The sequence below is a fragment of the Polyodon spathula genome, chromosome 4, assembly GCF_017654505.1.
Source record: "Polyodon spathula isolate WHYD16114869_AA chromosome 4, ASM1765450v1, whole genome shotgun sequence".
Lineage (NCBI taxonomy): Eukaryota > Metazoa > Chordata > Actinopteri > Acipenseriformes > Polyodontidae > Polyodon > Polyodon spathula.
Window position 1 is genome coordinate 69600895 of NC_054537.1, and position 22954 is coordinate 69623848.

General features: G+C 38.9%; 1 protein-coding gene across 2 annotated transcripts in view; it reads left to right on the forward strand.

The window, feature by feature from the left end:
* Positions 1-2218: 2218 nt before the first annotated feature.
* LOC121314797 (growth factor receptor-bound protein 10-like) overlaps positions 2219-22954 on the forward strand; it is a 156687-nt gene continuing 135951 nt past the window's right edge. The window contains exon 1 of one of the 2 annotated variants that reach the window (XM_041248481.1): positions 2219-2382. The gene's annotated coding sequence lies outside the window, so the exon portion shown is untranslated. The remainder of the gene's footprint in view (positions 2383-22954) is intronic. The other variant, XM_041248479.1, reaches the window with a different exon arrangement.

Sequence of the window (22954 nt, forward strand, 5' to 3'; positions counted from 1 at the left end):
CAAGTTTTACTACTTAAAAATAGATATGTGTAACATCTAAAAGTTGTATTTAATTAAAGTAGCTAAATGTATGAGTTTATTAATCTATCTATACCAATATTGTTTAGATAATGAAGTTTCTACACACAGTATGTATATAACAAAACATGAGAGAAATGAACAATATTTTCAGAAGTGCTTGCAAAATTGGACTGTGTATGCAGATGGACTATGTATACAAAACTTTGTAAAAATTACCTTCAACATGCGGTGGCAAATTGAAAGATAACCAAGGCAATTTCTACATTTGAACCCACTTACCTGAATGTTCTGTAACGTTCACGCTCCAAAATACTAAATATTGGTTAAGTAACAAAAACACCACCATAGGCATTTCCCAGTATGAACGTTAACTCATTTATATTTTACAAAGTAAATTGGGGGAAGGGACGACCCTTACTTCTTGCACTTTCACTTCAGTTAAAGATCTAGATCCGTATCCACAATTCATAAGCACTAATGACTTACTTCGAATCTAGCAAAGAACCCTCCATTAAGAAATTACCACTGAGGAGAGACGGAGAAATGTTAGCAACTGAGTGACGATTACTCCTATCATAAAGAAACAGTTAAAAGTGTGTGTACAAAATAACAATCTTGCGGATATTTAAATCCACTGGAAGAGGATTTAAATATCCAAAAGATTGCTATTTAAAACACCTTAATGTATATCTATACTGTGCTCATTCCTAGCCACATCACCTCCAAAAGTATATTTTACAATAATCAGATATTACTTATGATCAGATTATTATTAAATACAAGCACAGGAATCTAGATTCACCTATTGGCTAGTGATTTGACGAACCTTATGTGGACAAAAAAAATATGTCTTTTTTTATTATACAGTAAATAATTGTAAGGAACATGTCCAAAATACAGGTTTGAACGTTGGTTTTACGTTGGTTTATATATATATATATATATATATATATATATATATATATATATATATATATATATATATATATATATATATATATATGCAAATGGACTATGTATACAAAACTTTGTAAACTTTGTAAAAACACGTATGTATTGTGTAACTTATTTGCGCCAATTTTGTGAATGAAAAATAAACCTGTTACAAAACTGGTACATTTAACATACCATAACAGTAAATTAAGTACATGTGCTGTTTGATTCTAGTTTTGTAAAGTTTTATTTTCCTTACAATGTTCTTAATTAGAAAGCTGAACAAGTTGCTTTACAGGTGACAGCAATGGTTCTTGTCACGCTACATAAAAAACACAACACAGAGAAATGCTAGTTATATTTAGACTGCTAAATGTAAATCCTGCTGTCTGCAGATTACGCCTATACTATAAATGTAGGATAAGGCAGTTGTTTATGAGCAGGGGAAACGGCCATGACAACTCAGACTTGTTTATGTGGCAGTTTTAAGAAGCAAAACATTGGATGGTACGTGAACCCATCATCAAACTGTGCTGTCAGAGATTGTAAAACTGAACTGAAAATAATACATAAAAACAAATTCTGTATAAACTGTTTGAAATCAGTCTCAAATAAACGTGTGTTTAAAATATGTGCATAATCTTTATAGTTACTGAATGGTATAATAATAATAAATAATAATAATAATAATAATAATAATAATAATAATAATAATAATAATAATAATAATATAAATTAGTTATGGTAACATTTACTGTAACTGATTTAGAACTATGCCTATGTTTACATGTATTTATGTAAATAATTTGGTTTCAGTATGCTGAAATAAGTAACTGATCATTTTTGGTGCTTTAATAAGTGTAAAGTGATGTAACAGGCATAAAATAAAAACAAACCATATTGAACTTGAACCTCTTACCCAAATGGGTTACCAAGCCACCTTTACAAAGTTTTAACATTTTGAACAGCACAATATGCTGTTTAATAATTTGAACTGCACGTGTAAATGTGATATTCAAAACGTCACTACTGGTTGCGGTATCAATAGTTTCACGCGAGAAAGCGCTGGACCAGTAGTTTCATGGTGGGGAGAAAAGCGACGGGAAGGTCGCTTTCAGGCACTTAAGTTAACAGGTTAAGGAGTTCGAGCCATCGGTGGGTGGAGTTTGTGATAGATCGTCAGTAATGCGTGAATAGGGGGCGGTGGCGGCAGGGTAGGTGGAGTTTCTCGTGTGTTGATTAGTCAGCTGAGGGGAGAGCCTGGAGCCTGCGTTCTGAACGGAGAATGTGCAGTGCAGGAACCTGAAAGAAAGAGTTCAGCAGGGACGTTTAATTCTGTTCGGGGATTTCAGCTGGAGCCTTGCAGTGATCCAGAATTACCTTTCCTTAAGAAAAGTGTGTTCTTTCCAGGAGACGTCTGTCTGTGAGGTAATGTTTTTTTTTAGCTTAAGCGGCGGGCTTTATTTGATTCAGTTATAGTCAAATCCATGGAGTTGCAGTTACTACTACTACTACTACTACTACTACTACTAATAAATAATAATAATAATAATAATAATAATAATAAAGTTTGGTTAGGCAGGGGTTATTTAGCTTGTTGTGTGGTGGTGCAAGTTAATGTATATGCACATCCTGTATACTAAATTCAAGGCAAAAGAACGCTATCTAGATACGTGCAGTGCGTGTACCTGTTACTTGAAAGCTTATACTTTGAAATTTTTGTTTTAAACTTGGAAGGATTAATAATAAATAAGGTTCATGGCAGTTAGCAATGTCTAAACCCAACACACAATGTTTTAAAATTGTTTTTTTTGTTTTTGTTTTTTTTTTTTAGCTGGATTTGTCTTTTTCTGTTGGTGTTTATTTTGACGGAACGATTTGCCGAACTTTAGAAGCTAACAGTGTTTAGAGCTTGGTGTGTTGTTGGGGAAATTAATGTGTCATTGGCTAGCGGCTAGTCTACACACCTTCTTGGGTTCCCAAATGCTGTTCAGCAAGTGGCTATTTTGTTAGTCAGTTATTTCCTGCATTTAAATTGGGTGGAATGTTTTTCCCACCTCTTTAATGTTTAGTTTTTTTTTTAAAAAGTATCTTTTATTTTGTGTGTGTGTGTGTGTGTGTGTGTGGTGTGTGTGTGTGTGTGGGGGGGGGGGGGGGGGGGGGGGGGTATACCTCTATTATAAGAACCCCCAACCAATAATTACCGGCCAAGAGGTAGAACACTGGTTTTATTTTATGTTTCACGTATTTTTTTAGAACTCTGCCACATTGTACTAATAATAAAATGTTGCATGCAAGTGAGTGGACATTAGCTTCAACTGTGTATGACCTAGCTAGCTTTTAAAAACGCACATATTTAATTGCACTTTTATTTAGATCTTTGAATAAAGATTTGCTTGGGGTGGGGTAAGACGTTTTTACTAGTGCTGCATGATTGCAAGTACTGAAGCCAAAGCTTTTCCAAATGGACTCCCCCATCAAAGACTAATATTTACACTGCAATACACCAATATTATAATAATAATAATATAATAATAATAATAATAATAATAATAATCTTAAAATAGCACACTGATATATGGGACTGGCAAGTACGTTTCGAAATAAATCTTGATGTATTACTGGTGTCACATTTAAAGTTGTTGGAATTCTGCTGTTTTCTGGAAACCCAGTATGTTTGCATTGGTGTTGCTGAATCAGCGGTTTTGCACTGGCACTCTGCAGCAGACATCGCCGTTCGGTTAATGCAGTGAAATCTATAGCATGGTGTACGTGGGGATATAGAAGTTGGAGAGCTTGTCTTTCTTTTTTTTTTTTTTATAACACACTTCCGGAAGGACCATATCATTAGATTAGGTTTGAAGAAAAGATGCAGTATCTGACATGAATGCAGGACCTTGATGTTTCTGAACTTCATCAAAAGGATCAGACGAATAACTGTCATGTCATGATAAAATGATCTTTGTGCAGCTCACAATATATTGGCATGCAGTTTACAAACAACTGCCTGACCCCGTGGGTTACCCATGTATCAGTAAAAGCAATGCAGATAAGCTTTTTTTGTGTATCTTATCAAGCTAAAGTTAAGGGGGGGGGGGGGGGCTCAACCAGGAAAGTCTACACTATCCAAGGTTTAAAATGAATAACTTTTCTCTTGCTGTTGGCAGCATAGACTACAGTTGAAATACATTACTTGAGTGATTTAAGACAAGGCTTTATGGCTTAGAGTTTATTTATTTATTTTATATAAACATTGTTGATATTTCAATTGCAGCATATAAAATGATGTTCTCCTTTTCAATTACACACAGTACAGTTGGATAATATATTATTTATTTTTAGGGTAAATTTGATCATTAACTATTGTGTACACTAGTGCAACATTACATAAGTATTAACTTGAAAAAGAAAGGCAATATTGCTGCTTGGAAAGCCTAACAGTGGTGACACGATTGATTTCAGATCGGAGTAGTTGTTGTTTCAGTATAGTAGTTCTGGGTAAGTAAAACACTGGATAGGTTCATCTTAACAGGGCTGTAAATAAGACTACAGTTTTCAGCCATATCAGGTTTTATTACACACCTCTGGGGATGCATCTCTCCAGCGACTTGGGGTGCAGAGGTGCCCGTCTTTCTCAATTACGTTTTTACTATACAGTATTGAGAACGCTTGTCCCAGTAGTGATGCTGAAAGGTTTTATTTTGTATTGCAGATGTAGTGGGGTGGAATAAGAAAGACTCAGTTCAAGACTGCTGTAGGTCTTTCTGCTTTATGGTAAAAACATTAGCAGGGGTTAGATATTTGACACCATGGATATCTTTGCTACGACCCCACACAATCAGGCACAGTGGTTGATGTGGTCAGAAACAAAGTACTCATGCTAGAAGGCACAATTAAGTTGCCAATTACAGCCAAGGCTACTGGAAAATAGTGTCAAAATAGACAATGCGAGTATTGGAAGAACTAAATGAATGAATAGGCTACTGCAGTTACTTTGCTTAAGTCTCCATTATGCTGAAAACATTTTTGGAATAGTTCTAAATATAAACTAAATGTACTCTTGTGTGGAATTTGCATACTTAGTAAATATTCTGGTGGTGTGTATTCAAGGATATGCAGTGTGCTGTATACCATTGCCTGTGCATGCGCTCTCTCATTAAAATACAAGTGCTATGTTCATGAATGTTGGCTGTGAATGTCAAATTGCATATAAGGGATTACTATCCAGTTAAACCATAGCATTATGGATTGGTAAAACTGTAAGATTGATGTATCTTTGTATATTATCTACAGCGGTATGAGTTGTAAATGTCCTCTTAGTATTTTGGTAGGGGATCATATTATTATATTGACCCTCATTTAAAAAATCCTGGCACAAACCCCTACGTACTTTTGAGTGCAATGCCCTAATGCATCTAGCCCCACTTTTCTTGCCTGGGGCTTCGCGTTGCCCTCTTAAATGTCAGTTCTTTAAATCTTGGCCCAGTTCTGAATGATTTTTAAAAAAAAAAAAAAAAAAAAAGTAACTAAGAAATAGTTTTGTAGGAATGCTGTTTTTTTTTTTTTTTAATAATGTTGGTAACTTAGCACCCTAACTGGAATTCTTTTTTTTTTTTTTTAAATGTGTCGCACAAGTTTAGAACAAAACTGGCAAATTTCCAAAGATCCCTAAATTCCAGCTTGGTTGATTTTATTTATTTATTTAAACCATTAGAAATGTTCATGGACAAAGTCGGCATGTCTGATTATGAGAATGTATTAATGTTTAGCCTACATTAGAGGAAATCGATATGGATTACATAATGTATTTCTGATTAGTGCACAGACATAATCCTCATGGCTGTGTGTCCCCCAGCAACAGATGTACAGTGCAGGCATCTGTCTGTATTTAAGTCACACTTGGGAGATTTAAATATATCTTAAACAGCTGATCCATTTGTGATAAGTTCTACTTTAAGAGTACCCAAATATGGGAATATATGTGTCACACTTGGAGTCCAATTGTTACCACAGACCAAGGCACAAACGCTATGGCAATGGGCGTTTGCGTCTGATTTATGGGGCATTAGGTGGGCACAAACAAGCACTTGCAGACTTTTTGTATTTTAGTTTTTATGCCTGCACTACCACCAGGTGTCGGCCGAAAAATCTGAAATACAGATTTCAATTTACCAATGCATACGGATATGTTTTTATATGGATTTTGAGAATTTTTACGTACCTGGAAGCATTTCAAATCATAAGGAAAATGAATTGGTGAAATATGAAAATGAATGCATCTAGTGGCATGTAGCATTACAGTTATGACAAACACGCACCCCCCTGGTGGTTTCCTGGAAATATTGCTGTTAGATTAGTTAATTGAATGTGAAATACTTTATTACATAGAAACAAAAATGGCATCTCTGTTTAGATTACGTTTGCAGTTGTTGCATAGGTACTTTCATCCAATATTGGTTGTGTTGTAACTGGCATCAAGCTGGAGCAGGCTAGAGTATGTATCAGTTATTTATCATGTTTGATGTGCTATCACCTGGACACAAACTCTCCATTGCATTTCTTTTATACTTTACAAAAAATATGTTTTGAGGAGAGGGAGGACACACAGCTGCCATTTTAGAAGTCCTTTACATTAAAACTTGAACCACTAGATTTTTTAACTATCTAGAACCGCCACGTGGGTCATTTTGACCCATACATTTTTAAACTATTTAATTGTGAAAATGAAAGATGTGCTTCCGGATACAACTCAAAAGTTTTGTTCAAGAACATCATATCTAACACTTGCATCGCAAAAACACTATTTAAATGGAAAATTAAGCATAAAAGGCTATTTGAGGGCATTTAAAGCATGAAGACAAACAGTGAATAAATGTAATAAAATCTAAGTTTCAAAAGAAACTGATATGTACATATACATACAAAACTGTAAATCCAACATCATTTGTTTCTAATACTACATAAAAAGAAAATATAACACTACTTCCGGTATGATGGCTGCATTGTACTCTATGGAGGAGCGTACACATCTGCCAGCTGGCTCTGTGCCTGCATCCAGGATCAAATATTGTAAATACAGACTCAGTTCCATTGAACATTATTGTGTAAACTGGTACAAACCTGTAAAACCGCAATATTTTGTATTTTAAAAGTAAAATATCTATCTATCTATCTATCTATCTATCTATCTATCTATCTATCTATCTATCTATCTATCTATCTATCTATCTATATATATATATATATATATATATATATATATAATATATGAGTAGTAGCGAAGGACACAAAACAGAGTTGCTTAAAGTAAACACTTGGTTTTATTCTCACACAAATAAATCAAACAAAATAACCAGTTTAAACAATCCAGGTTCTTGTAACCGTTCCTTCTTCTCCAGGCTAACCCTGAGGTCCTGCTCACAGACCCTTTTTATAGGGGAGCTGGAGGGAGGCAGTGCCTGCCCCAGCCATTCCGCACATGGCTGTTAATACCATGCCTGACAGTTGCTGAGGGAAAGTACAGGCAGATGGTGATGGGAAACTCCCAAGCCCAGAGATTCTGGAAAGTCCTTGCTAGGAGGGACCAGGCATTACGCAGCCCCCCTTCTACCCCTTGTTGTCCCAAGATGCTCCTCAATCAACGGAAACAACGGGGTCTGGTTCTCACCCTCTGTGGCCTTGGTATAAGAGCTCCTTGCAGGGTAGCTGTCAGACTGGGAGAGTCCGCTGGTGGGGTACTCCGGCAGGCAGGCAGCAGGGTTGACAAGCAGATGCGTCCACATAGACAGGCAGTGCTGCTGGGGAATGTCAGCCAGGGTTCTTTCCATCAGCCATTCAAAAGTAGCAGGGGCATTGCAAAGTCCAAATGGCATCACACGGAACTGACACAGACCCTGCCCAGTGGAAAAGGCAGTCTTTGGCTGGGCTTCAGGGGTAAGGTCGACCTGCCAGTAGCCACTTTGCAGGTCTAGGGATGTGTATCAGGACGATGCAGCCACCAGGTCCAGGGACTCGTCAATGCGGGGAAGAGGGTAAGAGTCCTTTCTAGTCACCCCGTTCAGCCGCCGGTAGTCAGCACAAAACCTCCACTTGACATTTTTTTATGCACCATGACTATCGGGGCTATCCAAGGGCTTTCAGAAAGCTCCACCAAGCCAGTGTCCACCATTCCCTGCAGAATCTTTTCCGCCTCCAGTTGCTGAGCCAGTGGCATCCGGCGAGGTTGCAGTTTTATCGGTACGGCGTCCCCCCCGTGTCAATATTGTGCTGGACCAGGTGTGTTTGCCCAACTTGCTCCGCTTTGGTGGCGAAGCTGTGGTGGACAGCTCCCAGAGCCGGCTTCGTTGCTCTGGGCAAAGCCCCTTACAATTGCATTGCCACACTGCAGTTGCTGTGACGCGCCACTTCCTCCCCTCTTTGGAGCCAAGGAACAGGTGGCGGCAGCTGGGGACAGGAATTCAGCAGGAGGCTGCTCCTGTCGAGGTGAAGTAGTCGGATAGCCTTTTTGTAGGGCAGTGGTTCTCTCCATCAGCCACGGCCTCCCTTGACACCTTTTGAAGATGTCTGACCGCACGATGGTTACTGTTGAATCGATATCCACCAAGGCGGTACAGGTCATTCCCTCCACAGAGACCCTAACATGGCAATGGTCTTCCATAGTGGTCCTCCAGACCACCATCACTGGGGGACCCTGCTCCGCTGTGGTGGGGTTTCTTTGCGGGGTCCGTTTTCCCCAAGTTAAGCAGACACCTGGGTGTTTCCTGACGCTGGCCGAAGGTTGCTGGCATTCACAGCACGATGACTGTCTGGACATTCTGCACGCCGCTGGCCAGGCTGTCCACATCTCCAGCACAAGAGGGGTGGTTGCGGACTGACTCCCGAGCTCTGGGTCGCTACCGCCCTGAGAAGAGCAATGACCTCGGGGAACCAGTCAGATGGCCCCTCACATGGCACAGCCTCCTCTATCTGTGGCTGCGCTGTCCGGACTCGTGGTGGACCCCGTCCCGTGGGTTCCCGCCACTCCGTGGCCCAGACCACCTCCCTGTCGTACACCAGTTCCACTGCTTCCCAGAGGCTGTGGGGCCGGATGAATTGCACCTGCACCCTCGGTTCTCCGGTCCCGATGGCCTCTACAAACTTGTCCCTGGCCAGCACCTCCTTGGTCCATCTTTCCAGACGGGCCACCAGATTGAACTGGGCATGGAATGCTTCCCGGTCCACTTTCACATTGAACTGGGGGGTCTTTACAGCGCTCCGCCCGCCACAATGTGGTGTCCTGGGATTGCCACTGCTGGTCCCCCTTCGGATGCGCTCCCGGGGTCTGCCATCTGCCTGTTCGGCCAGTGGTCCCCATCTTTCCAGTGAGGGCAGATCTGACTCCTCTCCAGGTTCCTTCTTGACTGGTCTAAACACCCCACTTCAAACACCAATGTAGCGATGTCAAGAAGGACACAAAACAGAGTTGCTTAAAGTAAACACTTGGTTTATTCTCACACAAATAAATCAAACAAAATAACCAGTTTAAACAATCCAGATTCTTGTAACGGTTCCTTCTTCTCCAGGCTAACCTCAAGGTCCTGCTCACAGCCCCTTTTTTATAGGGGAGCTGGAGGGAGGCAGTGCCCGCCCCAGTCAATCCGCACATGGCTGTTAATACTCTGCCTGACAATTTGGTGAGGGAAAGTACAGGCAGATGGCGATGGGGGAAACTACCCAGCCCAGAGATCCTAGAAAGTCCCTGCTAGGAGAAGTGGGCGGCACCTGGCGGTTTTTATATGTATAATTATAACATACGTTTCATATTAGGCACAAGTTGATATCTTACCTGTCATTTCCTTTTGCTGTGTGCATCTGAGTGCAGCTTGCCATATTCCAATCAAAATTAATACTTTCAAGATTGAATATTTCCTTCTGACATAGTCACAGTTGCATTTCTGGAACAAAATAAAGGATTGATGTCTCCCAGGTACATTGAGAAATAAAGCATAGGCTTTCACTGAGTTGGCGTCTTGGTGCAATCATACAAAGCCACAATCAAAGCAACCTCTGTCTCGTAGTCAGTCGATTCTGGTTATCAAATGCCGTCATGATATTTAATTCATATATTTAAGAAAAGTCAAAAATGGACATACACACAATTTAAAACTGAAGAGTAATTCACATTTTTTACATTCCATATTGTACAGATCGTTTCTGCGCTGTACCCAATGATGTAAGCTCCTGTGGTGTAAATAATAAATGCTTATTTTATTAATAAAAAGTCACAGACAATGCATGCGCAAAAGTATTCCACATTTTAAAGTGGAAGTCGGTTTCTCTTGATTTGCTAAGCCTTTCAGCCTCCCACTTTTCCATGGATTAGCCAGCATTAAACAAACTGTGCCAACATACAGCCTTCGCTGTATTGAAAATTACAATTGCATGGCAGGATGAAATGCAGATGCTCTTGTTTGCACACTGCCTTCTATTTTTTTCTAAGTAGGTCATGGTGATCTGCTTTTTCAATGTACTATGGCTCAAATTCTGTTTCTTACACCTGTGGTGGATGTGTGTTAACACTGTCTGTTTGAATACACTGTTTGTTCTGTCGGCAGAAGGTTGGGGTTTAGCACAAGATACTATGTTAATTACAGTAGGTCCCACTGTTAAATCTATACAAGAGCCTCAAGTTCATAATTGCAGAAAAAAAAATGAAATGATGAATATAAAGCTCATACATAAAACTTAGTTGCACAAATTGTATGTTTTAAGGTTTGCCAGTATAATACCGATTCTATATTCCAGCACATTTTAAGATTATATATGTGTGTGTGTATGTGTGTATGCATGTATGTATGTTTGTGTGTGCGTATATGTGTGTGTGTGTGTGTGTTTAAAAGATCTTCAGTACAAGAATCCTCATGGTGTCTCCTTTTTGCAGCTTATTTTATATATTTGTCTTTTTATCTATTATTACATCTGCTGTCTTGAAACCCGATCTGAAATGCAACCCTTTACTGGAAGTTTGAGTAGGAATACATCAATGGAAAGAAAATCTTGAGTGTAATGCAAAACTTTTATAATGTGGTTTTTGGTTAACTTGAAAGCCAGTTTGCAGAGAGTATTGTTTAGTGCTTTTTCTCCCTTACTTAATGTTATTTGCACTTCCTTGAAAGAATGTCCTACTGTACATTTTCACTGGCTGTATCTGAAGTTTGCTAACCTGCTGACCTGGGTTGTTTGCTGCTTTGGCACTGGAGCTTTGTTTTTGAGGTAAGGGGGATGGGTTTGAAAAAGTGAAGGGCTATTGAAAAGCTGGTTCATCGAGGAGAGTGTTATTTTTTATTTTTCCCACCACACAGGATTGATCCTTGTTCATTTAAAAAAATAATAAAATAAGGGAGTTGAAATGCAACATGATTCTTAAAAGGGTGGATCTTTTTCTTCTTTCTCTCTTCTGTTTACACATTTTAACCCCTCAAAATTGCACTGACAATTTCTATTAATGGCTGAATTCCATCTCTAAGTGTTGTGTTTTGTGTGTTTTTTTTTTTCTTTTTTTTTTGTAAATTAAAGACAAATCCTGGCCTTTTTAATGTGATGGTAATTTAGAACAGAAAACAAACACTGATATAATATTTTTTTTCCATATAGGTTCTGTATTATGTTTTGCCAGGTTAATCTTGTACGTACTTGTCTTTAATAAATATGTATGTTCTTCCCAGGTGAATTTCTTTCGAAATGCTGCTTTTTTTTAAAAATAATTTTGGTAACTTAGCACCCTAACTGGAATTCATTTTTTTAAAATGTTGCACAAGTTTAGAACAAAACTATTGTAAACTTCCGAAGATCCCTTAATTACAGCTTATGTTTATATATATATATAATGTGTGTGTGTGTGTGAAATAAATTACACCCACACACACTCTGTCTCTACCAGTCAAAAGTTTTAGAACACCTCCATTTTTCCAGTTTTTATTGAAATTTATGCAGTTTAAATATCTCAATGTACTCTGAAATTAAAGCATAGAACAAATAAACAATTGGAGATAAAAAAAGAAATCATGGAATCGTTTTGTTTAACAAAATGTAATCAAAATTGACTCAAAGTAGCAACCTTTTGCAGATATAACAGCCGAACACACTCGTGGCATTCTTTCTACAATGGAAATCAAATATTTTTCGGAAAGTTCTTCCCAACACTTTTGCAGAAGTTCCCACAATTGTGTTGAACTTGTAGGTTGCTTTGCTTTCACCCTTCTGTCTATTTCATCCCAAACCAGCTCAATGGGGTTTAAGTCTGGAGACTGTACTGGCCATTCCATGATTTGAAGCGTACCGTCTTGTTCTTTTCTTCTAAGGTACTTCTGACTTAGCCTGGAGGTATGTTTTGGGTCATTATCTTGCTGTAGGATGAACCCCTGACCAACTAGATGTATACCTGAGGGTATTGCATGGCGCTGCAAAATTCTGTGGTAGCCATTTTGGTTCAGGGTGCCACTCACTCTGTGCAAGTCGCTGACTCTGGATCCAGCAAAAGAGCCCTAGACCATCGCGCTTCCTCCTCCATGTTTGACAGTTGGTGTCACACACCGAGGAACCATCCTTTCGCCTCCTCGACGGCGTACAAAAACCCTGCGTGATGACCCGAAGATTTCAAATTTTGATTCATCAGTCCATAAGACCTTCTTCCAGTCTCCAGTAGTCCACTGGCGGTGCTTCATGGCCCAGGCAAGCCTCTTTTTCTTATTTTGCCATCTTATTAATGGCTTTCTTACTGCCACTCAACCTGTCAAACCTGCAGCTCGAAGTCTTCTCTTCATAGTTGAAAATGACACTTCCTTACTTCGACCAGTGTTAAGCTGTGCTTGAAGCTGTTGTCCTGTGAGCTGCCTGTCACGCAAGCTGTTGACTCTCAGAAACTTGTCTTCTGATTCTGTTGTGGCTTTGGGTCTGCTGGACCGCTTCCTGTCAGAGTTTCCTCCAGTTTCCAAGTGCCTTTTGATGGTGTAGGAAACTGTACTCGCTGACACCTTGGCTTTCTTTGCAATTTCTCTAAAGGAAAGACCAACACTTTTAAGGGTTATAATGGTCTGTCTGTCTTCCTTTCTTAATTGCCTTTTTCTCGCCATTATGAGAGCAATATACTACTTCCCTCAGAACAATACTGTCCAAATAATGCTTAAGAGGGTGTAGTAACACAGTCTGTTCCAGCACTGCTTTTATACAGACAGAGGGTTTGTAAGTAATCAACAAAAGTTGGGACACCTGTAGGAATTGTTAGCATCAACTTTAAAGGCTTAATTTACTTTCATTGCTGCAGAACAGCTGTAAGTTGTTAACCCTTTACTCGTTCCCTGAAAAAGGCATTTTTGTATAACTCTGAAATGTACATTATTTTTCAGTTTTTGGTAACCTAAACTTTTTTTTTTAACCTCTGGCAGTTTACCAGGTACCTTTTTGTATCATTTCAGGTTATTCACTGGACGAACTGCTTAAATTTCAATAAAAACTGGAAAAATGTGGGTGTTCTAAAACTTTTGACCTTTTGACTTTTTAATTTTATTTTTATTTTTTTAAACCACTATAAATGTGAGCGTAGACTACAGATTGTAAGTAATGGGATTGTTCCACTGAATGTATCTGTTGCTGCTCATTTGTAGATGCTTAAAACTAAAATAAAAAATAAATAATAGTTACTGGGTGGTATTTAGCACGTGACTTTATAGAACTATAGACTGGTTATTCTAGCATCCAGTAGTGGTTTTAGATGTGATTTACCGTCTCAGATTTTGTTACAGAGATTGTATCTAACCAGATTGGTTCTTGCTGATGGAATCGTTAAACGGGTGTTCGTAATAAGAAGGGTGTGTGTAATATATATGTGTGAGATAGATAGATATGTATATATAAATACAGTGTTACATAAAATGGTTATTCTGTTTTGCAAATTAACAAATACTTGAACATGGAAATACAATCTTAGCAGGACAGAGATATAAAATGTAACCCTGGGCTGACCTTCCAATGTTGAATGTAAAAGTAGGCATGCTTTTATGTAATCTCAGACATAAAATATTGGTTACTTCTTTTAATAAGGAGCTTCGAAGAAACTCTTTTCACCCGAAATATATACATTATATATAAATTGTGTGGACTGTTGCTTGTACATGTAGAAATGATTAGTATCCATTCTTCTACTAAAAAAAACATGTTTGACCACTAGAGAGCAAAACTAACATTTATAAAGGTCCAGGATTCCAGCCATCCACAGTGTGTTTCAACTGTAAATGGTATGCAGTGACAATGTGACATCAGTTTCTGAGCACCCTGGTACTACTTCCCCAAAACATGTATATATTTTTGAGTTTGACTTACTTCCCCAGTGAAGCTGTCCTGTTGTGTTTTTATATACCTAGTTTTGTTAAACTGAATTCTTGGGACAGTCCACATGTAGAAATTGAAATCCAGTAGTGTTGAAATTTACACTTTTTCAGGGAACAAATATAAATCTTGTAATGTAACTGCAGCTGAAAAGGGCTACTCTCAACTGGAGAAAGAGGGTCTCTCAATCATATTGTCAAAGTTCCATCAATACCTGCATGGACGACATGTCACAATTGTCTGATAGGCATGTTCGGTTAAGGCAAAGCTATTCCACCTGTAGCTTCAGCTAGAATTCAGCGTTTTGCCTTGACGTTATCAGCTTATGAATACATGCTTATGTACTGTTCTGGCTCGGACATAGCGATTGCAGATGCGCTCAGCCATATCCCATTGCCTGATTCTCCAACTAACACACTGGTTACACAAGAGTTAGTGAGGGTACACCTCTTGGGCAATGGAAATAACTATTGCCCAAAAAGCGCATTTGTTTTTATTATAATTGTTAAAAATAAAAAAAAAAAGTGTAGTGTTTCTCTCTGTCTGTCTTCAGCCTTTTTTAATCCACTGCTGGTTGAAGGCCTCCCCAAGATTCTTTCACAAGCCTGTCTGCTGCGTTCCTCATGCACGTTGCTCTGGCATGTTAACTAATTTCATTTTGCCATTCCTGGATCCTACCATTTCAGTTTTCGCTCTTACAATAACATTGCATACTTTTGTTTGCGCTCTTATCCATTCAGTGTGTTATAAAAGCTGCATGAAGTATGCACATAAGTCATGCAAGTGTGCTCTGTAGCACTCACAACTAGTAATAAAGTTGTCAGTAAGCGGTGTGCAATTGTCTAGTATCAGAATTCCATTAACATTAAAGTCTGTGGGACAGGATTGGCTCCTGGGAAAATGCTGTTAATTACATTACATTAACATTACATTACATAATTTGCTGTAGGTATTGTGCCTAACCTGCTGAGTGCTTGTTTTTACTTGACTGGTTGTGCATCCAGATAAAATAAGTTTAATTCCCATTTCACATGAGTGGAACCCAAGTTTGTTTTAGCTTGCTTAAAATAGTTGTGTTAATTGAGTAGTATGCTTGACTTGCTCTTTCAGTGGGGCTTAAGATAAGATCACTTGAAAGGAAGGAGGGGCTTCTTCAAATGAGAAGCACTGATGGCAGTCCTAAATGAGTGATACAGTATGTGAACATCAAGGCTCTCAGGGATGCAGGTACCCACGTCCTTTATGCATGCATGGTTTATGCAGATTTACAGCGACTCTCAGATTTACAGCTGTCTGTCACGGGTAGCCCCACCATGGATTTTATTTAAAAATAAATTTGGAAAGAAATGAAATAATCATGCAGGTAATGTTTTGGAGCAGATTGAACACTATACTGAGTGGTGGGTGTGTGTTTTTGCTGAAATGAATTTCAGGCTTTCTTGCTGACTACTTCCCAAGCATAAGGAAATGTTTGAAAGACGTTAGCGTCTGCTGACGGAAAGAAATGGCTTGGATGTTTTTTTGTTTCATTGTCTATTTGGCAGGACTTCACTTCTTGCTTTCATAGAGTTTAGTGTTCTAGTATGGAGAGCAGAGCATGCATAGTTTGCAGTGTTGAATAAGCAAGTTTAGTTTGAAGAACTCAGAAGAAATGTATTCTGATTTCTGAATTCAAAACCCTGATGGCTTTTTTCTAGGGTAGTCTTTCTGTAAAGTAATGCTTTCAGCACAGAGTAAAAGCAAGCTTAAGTACATACTGAGAGGCTGACAATTCCAGTGTTCTGACTGTCAGTACAACAACTTTATTTCCATCTGCCATATTACCCCTCTGAGGAAATTCATACTTGTCTTCACTTTACACAGCTGGAGTGACAGTCCTTTCCAGGCAGTTCCTGTCAATGTATTGGATCACATTCATTTTAAAGTCTGTGCCTTTCATAGAAGGCATGCACTAACCAAATTTAAGTTGTTTAGCTGTTTTAGTTTGGCTTGGTTAAGAAGAAATTTGTGTGTATATGCATACATACCTGCATACACAAGAAGTTTAAATGCATAAACTGTAAAGAAGTCTCGAGCACTGAATTAACCGTTACCTTCGGCAACACCCCTGGAATAAAAATACCGATATCGCTAAAAATTCTGAATTCCGTCAGGCAAACAAACACCTAAATCTGCAAGCTAAACATGCAGCTTGTCATAGCTTAAATTATACAAGTCATAAAAAGCTGATTTTCAAGAACAGATCTGAAGAAACTGTATACGTCAGAACGGAATGAAAAAAATATCTACTAACTTGCTCTTAAAGTATGTATGACAGGCTGGCTAGTGGATGGAGGCCCAGAGACAGACTGCAGTTTAAAAAAAAAAAAAAAAAAAAACTTCATAAATTAAGCACAAAATAAAAGGGCACAAGGGCCAAAACAAAGGTATTTATACACAAATGTCAAACCACAAAGCAAAACTTACAAAAATATAGGTTTCCAGGCTGGGCGATGCCTTCACTGGATCAGAAATACAAAAAAATACAAAACAGCAAACCAAAAAAACCAGCAAGAACTGTCGGCTTGCTTCCTCAGCTCCCTCTTCTCTCTAATGGGAACCTGAGGCCTCCTTTTATGTGAGATGGCTGGGTGCTGATTGATCGTTAATTACTCCAATCAACCCCAGCTACCTGAACACAATAAACCCAGGCAGGTAGAGGAATTTAACCCCATCCCTGCCAATCTATAAAGGGCAGAGCTCTGCTCTGCCACAGTATGGTTCAAGTACAGTTTCTTTCGAAGACGAGGAAAGAAACACTGCTAATCTCTGTAAAAAAAAAAAAAATAGCTTTGTTGTATTTACCGATGGCACTGGCCGTGAATATGTCACTTAAACGTCAGAATTACAGACCAAAAGTCACCAAGGTTGTCTTAAGACAGACCCAGTACCTGATATACGAATGTACTCATTCAGATTTTGAAAATTGTCCTTTTTTAAAAAGCTTTAAGCTGTACGTTTTCAAACTTCACCCAGAACAGCCAAGGCCTTTTCAAATTCCCTGTAAAGTGAGGCTGGAGTTGAAGACAGGCACATTATTTCAGTTTCTGGACATAAGAGCGAACGCAGTCTCACACATTACGCGACAAACATGGATGCAATGCAAAAAAGGGAAATAAATTAATTTTTTCACGCAAGTCTTCAGGAGCAAGTCCCCTCGGCTGCGGCAGCGTTGCCTAGTAATACCTTTCCTACACCAAATCGGAGCAACTGTTTAAAATCTTCAGTTACTAACGACAGTTCAGGACACGTACATGCTAGTGCAAGCAAGATGGGGGGAGGGGGGGTGTTAAATGTTATATTTAATGAATGTTATATTGTATTTGATGACACAGGCTCGTTAAGAGAAATTCATCAGGACATTTATTTCAGGGGGCGGCCTAGCGCAAGCACATTTCAATATATACTTTGGCAAGTATGCGTGATTTTTATTTTTATTTATTTATTTACTTTGTAGTAAAGCATGGAACACACTGCCCAATGCGACCGTCGCATCTCAGGAGGAGGAGGTCATGTCGCAAGGAAAATCTTTGCGAGCGGGCATCGCACACTGCCTGATTGAACTCGCAGGAAGGGACACAATTTGACCTTTTTTTCCCTTGATGTTTGACCTGCCCTGGATGCATAGAGTACAGCGGCAATGGGGCAAGGCTAGTGCTGTACTGATATCTACAATTTTGTTTAGAAGGCGACATGATCGTGAAAATTAAAATGTCTGTCTCTCCTCTGTCTCCTATTAATATATACACACACACACACACACACGGTATTCCATTGGTTTGCATATGCCCATGCCGACATCTTTTGAAAACGATCACCGACAGCCCCATAAGCGTTGTACTTTTTTAGCTATTTGACAAAATATTTACAGAATACTTAAACTGCTGCTACAACCGTGATTCATGTATTAATAGCGTTTTAATGGAATTATACCAAATAAGGTTTTTGTTTACAAGGAAGAGAATGTATACTGTGTTGCCCAAATACTTACTGTATAATGAAAACATGTATTATGTTTTCCCTTAATTTATGAAGAAAATATACTGTATAATTTGAACTGCATTAAGGTGACTAATACACTGACTCCATTGTGATTTTAGCAGTTGGTTTAAACAATTTAACAGTAAATGCTGCAGTTTTTTTTTGTATTTTTGTGTAAATAAATATAAAACTAATGCAGCTTTTACTTATATAGTGCTGTTCATGCATCACACTGTAAGGTGATATTTACTACATTATCGCTATACATATGCACCCAAAAAAACGTATTTGTGATTTAGTAAAAATATGTACCCAGGTGCTGAGATATTGGGGGTTCATGTATAGAGGCTGCATGTCTTTAAGCAGAAAGGCATGATGGGATATGAGCCGAGTCCTTGTCAGCTGATATACAAATGCTTGAATGCAGAGTTTGTGTGTGTGTGTGATTATTTATTATGACAGTTTATTGTGACGATACCATGAGTCTTGTATGTCTTGATAATAGAAACAATAGTTGAAACTGGGATACTCAAATGCTTGGAAATCTTGTATCCTTCTCCAGCTTTGACAATATTAGTATCAGTTAAACGAGGCAGTCTTCCCAGCGACAGCGAGTGGAAGCGACAGCGAGTGGGAGAAGTTCAGGTGTGAAAGTACAGAGCAGTTTAGAAGCAGAAAGGAGAAATTGCATCTTTAATTGCTTTAATCAGAAAACAGAGGGCATTGGGGAAACACAGCAGCAGCTCAAAGTCAAACAGCCGCGTGTGTTTTTCTGATAACAAACAAGCTGAAACTCGGAGCAGCCGATTCAAATTCAGCGCTGTTCTGAGACACGGGCGAGGGGAGGAGCCAACAGCACAGCAGAACAACGCAGTTAAACGAGGCAGTCTTCCCAGCGATAGCGAGTGGAAGCGACAGCGAGTGGGAGAAGTACAGGCGTGGAAAAGTACAGAGCAGTTTAGAAGCAGTTTGAAAGCAGGCTGACGGCTGCAGAAGAAACTAAACTTCAAAAAAAAAAAAAACCTCAACATGGTCTTCAAGCCAGTAATCTGTGACACCTGCTTGATGTGGGAAATCCGAGAAAACCCAGCGGAGCTAAACCAAGTGTGCGTAAAGTGCCGCGCGATCCAGGATTTGCATAAACTAGTAAGCATGCTAGAAATGGAGCTGGAAGAAGTGAGACGGCAACAGGATCTTGAGGAACTGGTACACCCACAATTCATGGAAGTCTGCATCACCCCTAACAGACTGAAAGCCACCAGGGAGATAGAAGGTCAGAACATCTGGGTTCAGGTAGGCAGAAGCAGGGAAAAAAAGAAACTTTGTCAAACACAACCACCAGAAATCAAAACAACCAACAGATTTGAGTCACTTCAGAATTTTGATGAGCAGAACCAACAACAAGAGAATGAAAGGAACAACATCCAGGATCCCATTGACAGTGGTGACCAGACAGCAAAAAGAAGGGAGGTCATGATTGTTGGGGACTCCATATTGAGAAACACAGCAAGTTCAATTCGCAGTTTGGACCCCCTTACTACAACAGTGTGCTGCCTTCCGGGAGCCTCGGTCAAGCACATCACTGAGAACGTGGACAGGCTCCTAGAACGAACAGGAGATGACCCGGTAGTAGTCGTCCACATCGGTACAAACAACATTGGAAGAGACAGACCAAAATCCCTGCAAAACAAATTCAGAGAGCTAGGAAGGAAATTAAAAGAGAAAACCAAAACTGTGGTATTTTCTGGTATACTACCGGCACCTTGCAAAGGACCATATGGACAGCTGGAAATAATTAATCAAAACGCATGGCTGAAGACGTGGTGCACACGGGAAGGCTTCACCTATCTTGATCATTGGACCACATTCTACAACGAGGACTATCTGTATAGACGGGATGGACTGCATTTAAATAACAAGGGAACCAGTCTACTCGGAGAAAAGATCCTCGAGCAGGTTCGGAAGCATTTAAACTAGAAAGGAAGGGGGGAGAAATCAACAAAAAAACAGAAGGGAGACCGCATCAAAACAAGAACAACAACTCAGGTAAGACAACCATTAAATGTATTTATCTAAATGCTAGAAGTATCAGAAACAAAATTCTAGAACTTGAAGCTACTGCACTAACAGGTAACTATGATGTGATAGGTGTTACAGAAACTTGGTTGTCTGAGAGTGATGGGGACGAATATAATATTTGTGGGTATACACTGTATAGGAAAGACAGGCAGGACAGAAGAGGAGGAGGGGTAGCGCTATACATAAGAAACAGTCTTGAAGCCCAGGTGTTAAACCTGGACAAAGAAAATAAAACCGAATCAATATGGGTCAGAATAACGGACAAAAATTCAAAGGGCATAATAATAGGAGCATGCTATAGACCGCCAGATTCAGACGGTGAGCAAAATAATCTGTTATACAATGACATTAGAAATGCGTGTAGCAAAGGAGAAGCCATACTAATGGGGGATTTCAACTTCCCCCATATAAAATGGGAAAACCCGGTGGGTAGCACGAAGGATGAAATAGAAATGGTGGAAATGACAAATGACTGCTTCCTAACACAATTTGTGAAGGCACCCACTAGAGGGGAGGCATGCCTTGATTTAGTCTTTTCAAATAACGAAGATAGAATAACTAAAACAGAGGTCAGAGAACCACTGGCAAACTCAGACCACAACATGGTCTCATTTGAAGTGTTTTTTAAATCCCCAAAAGTAATGACTAAAGCTAAGGTTTACAATTTTAGAAAAGCAAACTATGAAGGTATGAAACAGAGACTAACAGAAGTAGATTGGAGTAAAATAGAGAAAACACCCACAGAAGAAGGATGGATGTTCTTCAAAAATGTAGTACTAGAGGCGCAAAACAATTATATCCCTAAAGTAGACAAATCTAAATGTAAAACTAAATTGCCAAAATGGTTTAATAGATCAATTAAAACAAATATTCAGCGAAAAAAGGCACTTTACAGAGCATTAAAAAAGGACCAAAAAGAAAGTATGCAGAAAGAGTACACAGAACTGCAAACGCAAGTCAAAAAGGAAGTTAGAAAGGCCAAGAGAGAAATAGAAATGATCATTGCTAAGGGAGCTAAAACCAATTCCAAAATGTTTTTCCAATATTACAACAGCAAGAGAACATTCAAAGAGGAGATTAAATGTTTAAGAGATACAAATGGCAAAATTGTAGATGAAGGAAAAAAAATAGCAAATATATTAAATGATTACTTTTCACAAGTTTTTACAAAGGAAGATACTGACAACATGCCCCACATGTCATCCAGTTCCTATCCAGTTTTAAATAACTTTAGCATAACTGAGGCAGAAGTGTTAAAGGGACTAGGAGCTCTTAAAATAAACAAATCCCCTGGGCCGGATGAGATCCTCCCAGTAGTACTCAAAGAAATGAAAGAAGTAATTTACAAACCGCTAACCAAGATCATGCAGCAGTCTCTTGACACAGGGGTGGTACCGACAGACTGGAAAATTGCAAACGTAATACCGATCCACAAAAAGGGAAACAAAACTGAACCAGGTAACTACAGACCAGTAAGCCTGACTTCTATTATATGCAAACTTATGGAAACTATAATAAGATCCAAAATGGAAAATTACCTATATGGTAACAGGGTACTGGGAGACAGTCAACATGGTTTTAGGAAAGGGAGATCGTGTAAGCAAACTTGTTAAATTTGCAGACGACACAAAAATAGGAGGAGTGGCAAACACTGTTGCAGCAGCAAAGGTCATTCAAAATGATCTAGACAAGATTCAGAACTGGGCAGACACATGGCAAATGACATTTAATAGAGAAAAGTGTAAGGTACTGCATGCAGGAAATAAAAATGTACATTATAAATATCATATGGGAGATACTGAAATTGGAGAAGGAATCTATGAAAAAGACCTAGGAGTTTTTGTTGACTCAGAAATGTCTTCATCTAGACTTAATCTAGTGGGGAAGCTATAAAAAAAGCTAACAAGATGCTCGGATACATTGTGAAAAGTGTTGAATTTAAATCAATGGAAGTAATGTTAAAACTGTACAATGCACTAGTAAGACCTCATCTTGAATATTGTGTGCAGTTCTGGTTACCTCGCTATGAAAAAGATATTGCTGCTCTAGAAAGAGTGTAAAGAAGAGCGACCAGAATTATTCCGGGCTTAAAAGGCATGTCATATGCAGACAGGCTAAAAGAATTGAATCTGTTCAGTCTTGAGCAAAGAAGACTTGTGGCGACCTAATTCAAGCATTCAAAATTCTAAAAGGTATTGACAGTGTTGACCCAAGGGACTTTTTCAGCCTGAAAAAAGAAACAAGGACCAGGGGTCACAAATGGAGTTTAGACAAAGGGGCATTCAGAACAGAAAATAGGAGACACTTTTTTACACAGAATTGTGAGGGTCTGGAATCAACTCCCCAGAAATGTTGTTGAAGCTGACACCCTGGGATCCTTCAAGAAGCTGCTTGATGAGATTTTGGGATCAATAAGCTACTAACAACCAAACGAGCAAGATGGGCCGAATGGCCTCCTCTTGTTTTGTAAACTTTCTTATGTTCTTATGTTCTTGTTCTTATGTTCTAATATGTAATTTTCTGGGTCTTCAGATAGCTT